A 12439-nucleotide genomic window follows, 5' to 3' on the forward strand; every position below is an offset into this window, starting at 1 on the left:
TAGTGATCAGTTAGCAGAGGTAGAGATGTCCCTTCCAAGAAAAGTTAAATGAAATCTTATTCCATGAACAGCAGAATTTGGTTTTGGGAAATATCATTAAGGTTAAAGGAAGAAAGGAAATTAGATTTATGGAGCAATGTAGTTTTCTCATACAGGTGAGCTGTACTGTCCCCTTTTATAAATACATTTTTATTATTAAATATGTTGTATAGGTTTTGAGTTAGAAATAAAACTCCTTGTGGCAGGATGCTATATATAGATGAAGTGAATGAAATAAACGATTTTCTATTGTTTAAAATTAGCAAACAACTGTTCATCTATCCATCCATTCATTGATTCATTCACTACACTGAGGGAATTATTTAAATCACTGGATAATTCCTAGGTATTACTTTAGTCATAAAGAACTTTAGATCAAATAAACACACAAAGCAATATTAAAAATTATTCAGAGGCCTAAAGTTGCTTTAGCTCACCCATTACCTATTCCCTTATTCCAACTCTTTCTCTGTTTGTGTATGTCTCTCTTTCTATATATAGTACACACACACACACACACACACACACACATGCACACACACACATTTCTAATTCTATCCATAATTTAACTCTGATTTTTTAAAGTCTATCCGCCAAACTTTATTTTTCTTAACTGTCATTTAAAAGGGTGATGAATGATTATAGACAAGAGATTAATATATATTTCTCATCACAATTTGCCAAGACATCCATCAGGCAAAAGGATTTACTATTTAGGTAATAAATGAGATTATGACACCTCAAGCCTAAGCACAACGACACTGTGAGGGTCGTGGTCAGCATCCTGGGCCTCTCAGCTCCGCATCACTTGTTAGCTGCCTGCTCATCAACCCAATTTTGTACAATAAGGCCTGGAGAATGAACTAACCAAGACGATACAAACTTTATTTTCTGAAATGTCTTTATCACTTGCCGGTTTTCAGATGAATCTAATGTGTCATTTCTCAATTTTCTTACTTGTGATTACTGTTTGACAACAAGTGATATAGTGTTTTCTGGCATCAACAAGAAGAATTATTAAAATTCAACCTTACCCGTGGAGCAGACGAGAGGATCATCAGAAAACTATTAAAATAACATATCCACGGAGTAGTAACATATGCCTTATTTTTACAGAGATTGAGAACTAAGTGACACTACTTTGTTGAATAGTGAATTATGCCAGAAAAAGGAAAAGAATTTCGGAGCTTTATCTCTCACATTTCATTGTCATCCCAAGTATGTACTTTGAAGGAGGAAGTGGTGCTAATCGTGATTTTTTTTTCCCACAATGGCTAGCTGTGAGCTAATCATGATTTTATGCTCCTGTAAGCGTCCCTACCTTTCGGCTAACATAACCTGCCACATGGCTTTTCCAGTGTAACAAAGTCATAAATGGCTATTCATGTAAGAATATTTTCACTTGAGAACATCAATGATGCAGAATAAAATATTCCGTATTTGAAAACCAATTCCTGTGTAGTCAATCATGTATTCCATTCGGTGACTTCACTCAGTCATTCGTTATTTCTGAGTTTATGGTTTCCAAAGTAAAGCATGACCCCTGAGTAGCAAATGTGCTTTCTTTTCTGACAGATAGCTAACTGCTTAGAAATAGAAACACACTGTTCCCTTATCAGCACAAAAACTGCCATCTTAGAGTAATTAAGAACATATTTATAGCCTCAAGTTTGCGTAGTGTGCTTCAAGAAGACTGCCAAGCTATTTATTACTCGCACATTGGCATCACTAGGCAAAGTCTTTGAAGAAGCTGCTGTTGGAAACCAGCAATGTGCTACCCTGGTTTTAGCTACTATGTCTCACAGAAGTGACTCCGTGTCCTGTATTTTCCTATGGATGAACATACAGACAGCTAAAGAGGAATGAGGAAATAGAGTTGCATCAACTCGACATCAAATACTCACTTGCATCTTCCCAAGTAGGATGGATATAATGGGATCAGATCAAATCTCAGTGCATTGTTTGTTTCTCAAAGGACTTTATGTCTCAGAAATTTTTTTATTGACATCAGCCCCCTTTATGGCATCAGGCATGATCTTTCAGGTGACTTTGGCAGAAAAAAGTTGTATTACAGTTTTCAGATCACAAATCTAATAGCATATGACAACTATAATAGGCACATGGAGAAGATACCCTTGACACTTTCCTCCAGTTACTTAATTATTTTCAGAGGAGACACATCATATACAAAGAACAGAAAAAAGTCAATAAGTGAATTTCTCAGTAGAGATTTGGCAAACCAGGAGTGGATTCGATGCTACACCAAAATGTCAAAAAATAAAACAACCAGATCAACACGATGGCTCAATAGGCAAAGATATTTGCTACCAAGTCTGATAACCTGATTCCAATTCCCAGAACACACATGATAGAAGAAGGGAACGGACTCCCACAGGTTGTCTTCTGACACACGCACACATATACATACACACGTGTGTGTGCACACGCATGTGCTCACACATGCACTTTTAAATAAGTAAATAAATAATTGTAAAAGAGAGAAAAAACCTTTCAACCAAGAAACATTTTCCCATATGAGCAAATGCTGAGAGTTTGTTATTGCTGAATCTAGCTTAAAAAAAAAAATGCTAACGGCTACTCTTTGAGTTAAAAGCAGAAACCCCAACAGCGGAAACCGTGCTTTCTAGTTATAAGAATGTAATGTTAGTACCCGGATTCTGCGTAGGTACAGTGCCTGTTACAGCACTCTCCTTTTCTTAGAGCCACAATTTGTTGGAGGGAGGTCGCTTGTTTGTTGCCCGACTACTCGGCATCTCAGACCTCACATAATCACACTCAGCAACTCAAACCCAACATAATCACACAGAAACTGTATTATTTAAATCACTGCTTGGCCCATTAGCTCTAGCTTCTTATTTGCTAACTCTTACATCTTAATTTAACCCATCTCCAGTAATCTGTGCATCACCATGAGGTCATGGCCTACCAGCAAAATTTCAGCATGTCTGTCTTCGGTGGCTCAGTGGCTTCTCCCCAACTCCACCTCCTTTCCCCCAGCATTCAGTTTAGTTTCCCCTGCCTTTCTCTATTCCCTACTCAGGCCCAAGACAGTTTCTTTATTAACCAATGGTATCACAGCACACAGAGGGAATGAATTTTCAGGTGCAGAGCAAGGAGGAGGGGCAGAGACTTAGGAAAGAGGTTCTAAGAAGGAATCTCACCAGAGGAAAGATTCCAATAACTCAGGAATGCCGACACAGGCAAAGGAGTAAGCACCATAGTGAGAAAATCTCAGTTTGAGGGTGTCCCAAAGTAAATCAACACTCCTCAGAGAGATGCCCTGAATCACAACAGACAGGAGTCCCCTTCTGACCCAGTAGGGTCAGAGGATCCTCTGGATGTACCAGTGTGACTTTGTTATAGGTTCCTTTGTTTGAATAGGTTCCAGGAGCCCAGAGAGACAGAGAGAAGGCTCCAGAAAGCCAACGAGAAACTCAAGAGACAGAGCAGGCAGCTCAGAGGAGGAACTGACAGAGTAGGGAAGGAGACACACGTGGGCAGAATTGTTAGAGAGGAGAAATGGCTGAAAAACATTGTCTCTAAAATATAGAACAAGAGTATGGTGGGTGGCAGGAGTCAGCAACAGCAAATGATCTGTACCTCAGAGGATCAAAATCAACCAGCTATTCCCATTATGTGGGACACCGGTCTTGGAAAATGGGGCCCAGTGTTCTCCTGGGTTTTGTTGCCCTATGTATGTGATGTGATGAAACCACTGAATTTCAACACTCCACGGGTAGAAAGATTTATTGGGGATCAATCTGGTGAGGCTATCTCTGGGGGACAGGGAACAGAGAGAGCACAGTGGTGGAAGGACAAGCTGATTTTATTTTATTTAATTTATTTATTTATTAAGAATTTCCATCTCCTCTCTTCCTCCCAATACCCTTCCACTCTCCCTACTCTCTCTCCCCTTCCCTCTCCAGTCCTAAGAACAGTCAGGGTTTCCTGCCCTGTGGGAAGTCCAAGGTCCTCCCCTCTCCCCCCTCCCTTCAGGTCTAGGAAGGTGAGCATTCAAAGAGACTAGGCTCCCACAAAGTCAGTCCATGCGATAGAATCAAAACTCGGTGCCATTGTCCTTGGCTTCTCAGTCAGCTCTCATTGTCAGCCACATTCAGAGACTCCGGTTTGATCACATGCTCCATCAGTCCCAGTCCAGCTGGCCTTAGTGAACTCTCATTAGATCAGCCCCACCGTCTCAGTGGGTGGACGCACCCCTAGTGGTCCTGACTTCATTGTTCATGTTCTCCCTCCATCTGCTCCTCATTTGGACCTTGGGAGCTCTGTCCAGTGCTCCAATGTGGGTCTCTGTCTCTATCTCCATCCATTGCCAGATGAAGGTTCTATGGTGATATGCAAGACATTCATCAGTGTGGCTATAGGATAAGGCCAGTTCAGTCACCCTCTCCTCTGCTGCCCATGGAACTAGTTGGGGAAATCCCCTTGGATACCTGGGAACCCCTCTAGAGTCAAGACTCTAGTCCACCCTAAAATGGCTCCCTTGGTTAGGATAACTTCTTCCCTGCTCCCATATACACCCTTCCTCCATCTCAATTATCCCATTCCCCCAAGCTCTCCCCAATCCTCTCCTTCTCCCTTTTCTCTCCCCATCTCCTCTTCCCCCCAATCCACCCCACCCCCTGCTCCCAACTTTTGCCCGATGATCTTGTCAACTTCCAATATCCCGGAGGATAAATATATGTTTTTCCTTCGATTCACCTTCTTTTTTAGCTTCTCTAGGATCACGAACTATAGGTTCAATGTCCTTTGTTTATGGCTAGAATCTGCTTATGGGTGAGTACTTACCATATTCATCTTTTTGGGTCTGGGTTACCTCACTCAGGATAGTGTTTTCTATTTTCATCCATTTGCAGACTTTCAGATGGTACAGGCTGTTTGGATTGACTGGGAGCTAGATGCCCTTTCCAAGATAGTTGACTTTGAGAGCAAACTAAGGGATGTTCCTGGTAAACCAAAGTCTTCTTAAGTACTCTGTTTGCCCAATAGGAATCCATCTGTTTGTTCAGTCAAAGTTCTGCTGTTTAGAACATTATCACTAGCTCTGCCATCAGGGAAGGGGGGTGGTGCTTTGGGCCTAACAAGTTAAACAAAAAAAAATATATAAGCTATTTAAATAGATCCATATCAAACAAGGAAATTAAAACAATAATAAAAAGTTCTTCAAACAAACAAGAAAGACAAGGTACAGATGGATTCACAACAGAATTCTACCAGACTTTCAAAGAACAACTGCAATAAATACTTCTTAAACTACGAAAAGAAATAAATAAACAGAAGGAACATTTCCAGATTTCTTCGATCAGACCAATATTACTCAATATCAAAAGTAGGTAGCACACACACACACACACACACACACACACACACACACACACACACAGAGAGAGAGAGAGAGAGAGAGAGAGAGAGAGAGAGAGAGAGAGAGAGAGAATAAAGGTCAGTATCCATGGTGAACATAGACTCAAAATTTCTCAACCCAATATTTGTAAAATGAATACAGGCATATATAAAATAGATCCTATCCTATGATCAGACTGTCTCTATCCCAGTGATGTCCGGGCTTGTTCAACATAGGTAAATTGACAAATGTAAAAAGTCATATAAATAAATTTAAAAATGAAAATCACATGATCAGCTCAATAGATGCAGAAAAAGAGTTTGACAAAATCCAACGTGACTTCATCATAAAAGTCCTAGAGAGAATAGAACTGGGGCGACACTATGTCAATATAATAAAATCTGTCTGTGACAAGCTCACAGCCAGCATTATCCTAAATGAAGAAAAATGCAAAGGGATCTCATTAAAATCAGGAATAAGACAAGTCATCTATAAAAAGTAATTGTTTGGTACATAGTTGGCATTCTAAAGTGAGATAGAACTCTCCATGGTGCATCTGTCTTTTCTGCAGTACACTTATAACAGGTATAGACAGAAGAATATAAAGTAGAGATAAAATGAAAGTAAGACAGGGTAGAAAATGTTATAGGCAATATGCATCTGATAAGGTCACCTACATATCTTTATTGCCACCATTGTTGTATTGATCATTGCCACATCACATTAAATTTTACTTTATAGACATCATTATTCTTGGACTGGGAAAAATAGAAATCCCACGTGCAATATTTATTTTCTGGGAATTGAGTGTAAAAGATTCTTCTTTCTTCATTAAGGTGTTAATGAACTATGTCAGATGTTGATAGAGACTTTCAGAAAATTAACCAAAGAGTCTTGAGTTCCACTTGGTTATTTCTTTCAATGTACATTAAGATATAATCTATGATAGTTACATTTAACACTGCTTGTCTGTTCCTGAGAACAACTCCTCTTGCCAAGAATTTGGGGGCATTCCAGTGGAATGGCCTTCTGAGAATGAGGAAATTGCAGTCCCTTCTTGGGGTTTTCAGTCTCACTGAAATGAGATTGAAATACTGATTTCAGTAAAATCATTTAAAAATGGGTTCAAATGGAAATTCTAGGATCATTTTATCCAGGTTTAAAGTATAACTCTAGGGCAGTCAAACTGTAAATCTCAGCAGTCCCTGGAGGAGAATGGAAAAGTGAAAAAAAATGCACCCTGTTTATGTTAAGCTCACGTGGAACTCAGCCAGACTTCTGACAAAAACCCCCACGACTTGGGGGAGTGCTTCAAAGGAAGAATAAAGAAGGCAGAAGTATCAGGAAAACACACTTCAACTTTGGGCAGCAACCGAAAGAGAGTGGCAGAAAAGAAAAAGGAAAAGTTACAAGGGTAACTTTTACTCACAGCCTCAGAGTGCTTACTAACAGGAACCACACTAGAGGTCAGCTCCCAAGGTCCAGTTGAAGGGCAGAAGGAGGGAGAAGACGAGCAAGGAAGTCAGGACCGCCAGGGGTTGGTCCACCAACTAAGGCAGTGTGCTGTTCTAATGGGAGCTCACCAAATCCAGCTGGACCAGGTCTGAACGAGCATGTGATGAAACCAGACTCTGATTGTGGCTGACAATGAGGTCTGACTGAGAAGCCACTGATAAGGCACTGGCACTTGTTTTTACGGCATGTTTTGGCTTTTTTGGGATCCTAGTCTATATGAATGCACAGTTTCCAAGGCCTTAATGTAGAGGGGAGGGCCTTGAACTTCCCACAGGGCAGGGTTCCCTGCCCTCTCTCAAGCAGGGAGGGAGAGGAAGGAGGGTCAGTGGGGGAGCAGAGGGAAAATGGGAGGAGGGGAGGAAGTGGAAATTTTTGAATAGAAAAATAAAAAATATAAATAAAAAAGAACATTATCTCTTTTTAAGGGCTAATTATGCCTCCTAGATCTTTAGAATGGCTTAGACAAGTCCACCTACCTAGAGGTGGTCCTAAAAGGAAGTCCTTCACCCAAGTCTTTGACTTGCATAACTGGAAGATTGGATCTTCACTCAGGCCAGGGATTTTACTGCTGTTGTGACTTACCATTATAAATAGATAAATGTTTCAGTATTTCCATTGGAAAGTTAGCAATCATTGACATACCATACGAGAGGCTAGAAGAAGCTATGATCTAAAAGGCTTCTTTTGTAGTTGTGGAGAATGTGACCTGAAGGCAGTCATTCAGATGCTCAGGCTTCGACAAATTCAATGGCAAACCTAGGACATACATTTTCATTAATTTTGACTATATTCAGACATAAAGGTCTTATTGTAGTTAGATAATTCTCATTTAACTTAGCATAAAAGTCTTCATATCTTTACATATACTAATGCCATAAAATAATCTGTCATTGTCTCTGTCAAAGCCAAATTCTTTATTGGCAAGCAAGAGTCCTAGACTAAGTCTAAACGGAAACATGCGGTCATGGTGTTATATAGAGTGGACTTGGTAGCTCATGGAACTAGAAGGATATTCAGAACAAAATAATGTAAACCTAAATATAAGATGAACCTCAAAGACTGAATCTATTTCTCTGAGCCCAAACTGGAAACTAAAACACTACTTCTCTATAGAATGTCTTCATTTGTATAATATTATTTTCTCTAGCAGATGTTTATCCAGCCAAACAGTTGCTCACAGAACAACTTCCACAAAGATTCACACGTAAGGAGCATTGTATTTATCAATCCCATCATCGTATCAGTAATCTAATTAAATTCTTATCCAATGGTCACTTTGTGAACCCAACCTAACCTGAACTTCAAATTCTGAATACATTTCTTCTTTTTGTTTTTCTTCTGTTGGATTCAAGGGGTGTTGAGCAAAGATGGGGACAGACCATCAAGTCTAATAAACTAGAAGCAAACTTTATTCCAGAAACCACAATTCAGGAAAAATAAAAAAATAAAATAAAAAATCTCCACGGGGCACAAAAAAGCTTATCAGCTAGCTGAGACCACAGTCAGAGATAGATTTTGTTAGGCTTGTGGCAAAAGGCTGGTTTCTGAACCCACCTTTTTATAGTGGGAACACCAAGCATTAGGTCTGAACAAGGGATTTTTTACAGTCTCGAGATAAAACTTAGATACAAATTGCCATATTTTACAATCTCCATTAACAGAATTTTTCAGTTAAATTAGTGTTTTCACTTTATCTATCATCTTCCCTAGTACTTTTACGTGCTTTTTTCTGAAGCCCTGTGCTCTCCCCTTCGATGCTGCCAGTTTCACATAGCAGGAATAGTGCGTAACCCAGGGGTCATATATCTATTTCCTAAAAGTTGACTCAGCTCATATCCATAGGCTGGCTCTCAGTTTGCAGAGAGATGCTTTGGCCTTGTGAATAGAGCTATGGGTTGTAAAGCAAAATAACCCACTGTTAATAGTTAATCCTCAGCAGCTGACAGTCTGTTTTTATTTTCCTAGGCTTACAACTTTATATTTCTTTATTTCTACATTCCTATTTTTGGATCTACATTTTTATTTTCTTACTCTTGGACTCTTCATTTTCCTGTGACACTACTGAAGAGCCTTCAGAGGGCTTTTCTCTTACTGCGATAAGCAAAGTACCAAAACACCCCCTTTTCTTTCATCAGTACTTTGTAGTGTTCATAGCTGAGGAGTAGGTATTAGGTGACCTGCAAAGACTGAGACTCTGGGGACAGCGAAGTGCTCAGAGAGAAAGGAGTTATAAGTTTGACAATGAAAACACATACGAGTTATTTAAATGGAAATTCTTCACATAGCAAGGCATAATTAAAAACATACTTCATTTCCTAGGGCATGCAAACCACAGAAATCTGTGTAGGTCTCAATAATAACTAAAATCCTATAAAACCATAAAATGAGAGACTGAGTATTCTTCAGTCCCCAAATATGGGGTCTGTTGTAGAAAATTATTTTAAGGTGTGTTACTTTTGTTTATGCTGCGTTTGTTTAGCTCTGAGAAGCTATGATTCTTTGCTTGTCTAAAACCACAGATTTTCTAACAAAGGGCTGAATGACCAATAGCAAGGCAGGAGAAAGGATAGGTGGGGCTAGCAGGCAGAGACTATAAATAGAAGGAGAAATCTGGAGGAAAAAGGAAGGAACAAGACAGAATGTCGGGGGCCAGTCACCCAGTTACACAGTCAGTCACAGAGTAAGAGGGAAAGCAAGATTTACAGAAGCAAGAAAGGATAAAAGTCCAGAGGCAAAGGTAGATGGGGTAATTTGAGTTAAGAAAAGCTAGCTAGAAACAAGCCAAGCTAAAGCTGGACATTTACAAGAAATAATAAGCCTCTGTGAGTGATTTATTTGAGAGCTGGGTGGCCTGCCTCCAAAGACCAAAAGAGTAAAGAGCCAAAGACTAAAAGAACAAAACAACAGGGGTCAGTTCAAACTTTGCTGGTTAATGAAATTTCCTGGAGAGATCAGCAGCAATCATGTTCCTTCTAGACAAGCCTCAGGAAGAAAAATACTGAGAGAGCAAGTGTCAAGCTGCGACTGAGGGAGAGGGCAAAGAATTTGTTCGTTTTGAGGATATTTCTAAAGCCTTTTAATGTTCTCTAGTCCAAGATATAAACATAATAAACTATGATACTGTGGGGAATTTTTTCTAAATTTCAATTCTTAACAGTGATAAAGTAACCAGAAAATTTTCATTCAGTAGGGAGAAAAATACTCATTTTATGAAGGATATGGGTTGTGGGTTCCCTTGATGATGGCATGAGCTGGTCTAACGATTTTATCGATAATACAGTCACTGGTGTGGCTTCGATATAACCTCTATTCCATCTCAGTAGAGGTCTATCGGTAGAGCCTCGTACCTTGAATGACATTGCAAATACCTCAAATGAAATAACAGCAACCTGAATTAAAACAACAGATGACGGAGAGATAGCTCAGTGGTTAAGAGTGTCTGCTGAGTTTGGATCCCAGTATTCGCATCCAGGGCTCACAGCTGCCTGTAACTCGGGTTCCAGGGACTCCAACCCCCTCTTCTTCAACAGTACATACACATGGCATGCACTCAAGCATACACATAGACATATGAGCTAAAATTAAGAAATTAAAAATAACAATATAGAAATCAAACAATAGAACAACAACAACAACAATTTAATCCCTGCTCTAATCCAAGATGAGTAGATCCTGGTGCAAAAAAATTACATAAAATGAAAAACCAAGTCCGTATGTCTGATCTGTTTAGGTTTGACTTCAGATGCTGTTGAAAGACATGAACCAAAAATAACTTAGGGAAGAAAGTGTTATTTCGTCTTACACTTTAGTTTATCATCCAGGAATAAAGCAAGAACTCAAGGCAGAAGCTTGAAGCAGGAGCCACTGGGATACATTGCTTACTGGCTCACTTGATTTGATTTCATTCATAAAAGACTTTAAAGATTCCACCAGGAGGCTAGCAGAATTAATAAATACCTTTTTTTTTATCAACGTGGTAAGATACAAGGTTAACCTTCTAAAGTCAGTAGCATTCATCTATACCAATAACAAACACGCTGAGAAAGAAATCATCTGGGCAAGTCCACTCATAATATCCTTAAACAAAATAAAATGCCCTGGAAAAAGCCGAGCTAGAGATGGGGAGGAGTTTACAGTAAAAACTTGAAAACTGTGAAGGAAGAAATTTCTAAAGACACCAGAAGACAAAATGGCTCCAGTGTGACAGGACTGTTACCTGGGAAATGATCATCCTGTCAAAAGCGGTAGACGCTTCCGGTGAAATGGCAGTCAGAGCTGTAGTGCTGTCTTCCCAGAGAAATAATAATAAAAAAAATAGAAATTCATATGAAAGTGCAAAAGATTGCAGTCAGCCAGAGTAATTCTTAGCATAACTGATCCTGTTGGATGTATCACCATTACCTGATTTCAACATTGCTCTGATGTTTTAGAGCAATGAAAAACGGCTCGGTGTGGGCACAAACACTGCCATATGGAATGGAATTGGACAGATGACCCACATAAGACAACACAACTACAGCCCCATGACATTTGACAAATGCAGAAAAATGAAACGAGAGCCTTATTTTTCACCCTTCACAAGAGTCTACTCTGAAAGGATCAAAGACAAGACCTCAATATAAGAACTGGTGCTCTGAAAACACCTGAGGAAAAAGTAGGGAGCATTTTTTAGTATATGAGCTCCAGTAAGTGCTTTCTGAATAGAACTCCAGTTACAGAGGAAATAAGACCAACAATTACCAAAAGGGACCTCATGGAACAAAATACTCTTCTACGCAGTATAAATAAAACTATTAAACATTTTTGATAACTTCTTACACTGCCATCTACATCACTGGCACCTCACCCTTTCCAACTCCTCCCATGTCCCCGACACTCACTAGTTCACAATCTCTATTATTGTAACACACACGCACATACACACATATGTGCATACTCATATAGATACATACATGTGAATGTGCATACATGTATGTAAAACTCCCTGAGTCTAATTAGCCTTGCTTGTATGACTTGCATACTGGGTACATAAAACCTACTGAGTCGAATTAGCTTTCCCTGTATGGCCATTCGTCCAGAGCTGATCAGTCGGGATTGGGAAACCCCTGAGGGATTTCATCCCTGGAGGAAAAACAGTTTCTCTCATCCTCAGTGGCCATCGATCACCTTCATGAAGAGGTGGAACCATAAAGATTTTCTCCTGTCCACACTTGCTTGTCAATTGGTGCTAGCATTATGTTAGTGTTATTCAGAAAACCATATTGTTGAGATTTCATGGGTGTGTTTTCCATGTTATGTCCAGGGTACACTATAGTAGCAGGAATACTTTATCTCTAGGTCTTATAATCTTTCCACTAATTTTTCCTGAACATTATGTGTAGGGGTATGTATATTTACAAAGTCACTCTGGAATTCATCATGGAGCTTCTCAGGTAAATATAAGAGCAGTCATAATTCAGGTAGACCACCCACTCCTGGGCATATATATATAAGAACTGATATCTT

The sequence above is a fragment of the Myodes glareolus genome, chromosome 13 (genome assembly GCF_982192425.1).
Source record: "Myodes glareolus chromosome 13, mMyoGla1.1, whole genome shotgun sequence".
Lineage (NCBI taxonomy): Eukaryota > Metazoa > Chordata > Mammalia > Rodentia > Cricetidae > Myodes > Myodes glareolus.